Below are 1530 nucleotides of genomic sequence, written 5' to 3'. Positions count from 1 at the left end.
ATACGGTCTTATCTCTTAAGAGTTTGTAGATAAACGAGAAACGGTAAACAGTAAACAGTAAACAGTTTCTGTCGTTTCTGAAAACATGTGGTTTTTGATTAATTGCTTACGTTAGTTTAAGAGTAAGTTGTCAAATAAATTAATTGTCGAATCTCGAATATTAATTATTATTTATTGAATGTATAAACACAAATAACATTTTAAGTAAAAACTAAATTATGTGTACTATTTAAAATATAAATTTAAACCAATGCATATTTTTTGATAATGTTTTACATTTTTTAAATAATGTTGTACCTATTTTAGTTTAAAATTTAATTAAAAATATGCATATTATACACTTCTATCCTATCAGCTGCATTATTATGTATGAGAATTAAATTTCACACTTTGCCGATAACTTTATTTATATGTATACTTTATTGGTAAGTTTAATCTAAAATTTGATTTTTTTTTTTTTTAATAAATGATTAATATTATTGATAAATAAAGACTATGATTAGAACATTTTGATTTTATTTCAGTGGCAATTAGTATAATTGGTATAATTAATCAAAAATAACAGTGAACTATAATATTACTTGACACAAGACATTTGAATTTGACCAGCAATTAATGCAAATTCATATTGCATACTGGTACCGGTACCTATAGGTAATTGATACTGGTTCCAATCTGAATACTTCATAAATCAATATGGAATAAAATATACAATAGATTAACAATTATTTATGTAAGTACGAATATTTTTTTTATATAAAATAAATCAATGTTCTACAGAATTTAATGTAAATCATAATTTTTTTAGGAAATTAAATTTTGTTTTAATTCAAATTTCAATTGAATTTAGTAGTACCTACCCATTAACTTTTAATAAAAATATCTATAACTACAATTAAAATATTTTGATTTTATTTCAGTGGCAAATAATAAAATTGGTATAGTTAATTAAAAATAACGTTGAACTATAATAATATGACTAGACACTAGACAGTTGAATCTGACAAGTAATTAATGCAAATTCATATTGCACACTGGTATCTTGCTACTGGTTCCAATCTGAAGACTTCATAAATTAATATGGAATAAAATAAACAAGAGACTAAACAATAACTACGTAAGTACAATTATTTTTTTATTATTAAATTAATCAATATTATACCTAAGTAATTTGATGTTAATCATATTTTTTTTTTAGGGAATTCATATGGTTTTCATTCAAATTTCAATTGAATTTAGTTGTATTAACTTTTAATTCAAATATCTATAACTAGATTGGTAGAACAAATTGTATAACAATTGTTATTTTTGATTTCTCGCAGTCACATATAGTACCTACATGATAACTTTTTAAGTTAATATGGAATGAAACATGTTTAAATTTTTAAATTGACAACAGAATCAATTAAGTATGTATAAATATATTATTTTTTTATATAAAATAAATAAATTTTTTAAATAATTTAAAATAATTTTTTTTTTAATTGCATTTAGATAAAGAAAAAGTGTGCAATATCAAGGCCAACTACT

At 21.4% G+C, this 1530-nt stretch overlaps 1 long non-coding RNA gene across 1 annotated transcript; it reads left to right on the top strand.

Annotated features, from left to right (window-relative positions):
• Positions 1-256: 256 nt before the first annotated feature.
• LOC111032961 lies at positions 257-1250 on the top strand. Its single transcript, XR_002604356.1, has 4 exons — positions 257-425; positions 525-733; positions 921-1117; positions 1199-1250. It is a non-coding gene; the product is annotated as an uncharacterized LOC111032961 (long non-coding RNA).
• Positions 1251-1530: the final 280 nt, after the last annotated feature.

The sequence above is a fragment of the Myzus persicae genome, unplaced genomic scaffold (assembly GCF_001856785.1).
Source record: "Myzus persicae strain clone G006 unplaced genomic scaffold, MPER_G0061.0, whole genome shotgun sequence".
Classification (NCBI taxonomy): domain Eukaryota; kingdom Metazoa; phylum Arthropoda; class Insecta; order Hemiptera; family Aphididae; genus Myzus; species Myzus persicae.
The sequence above is the reverse complement of the archived record's forward strand: the minus strand, read 5'-3'. Positions and strand labels throughout refer to the sequence as shown.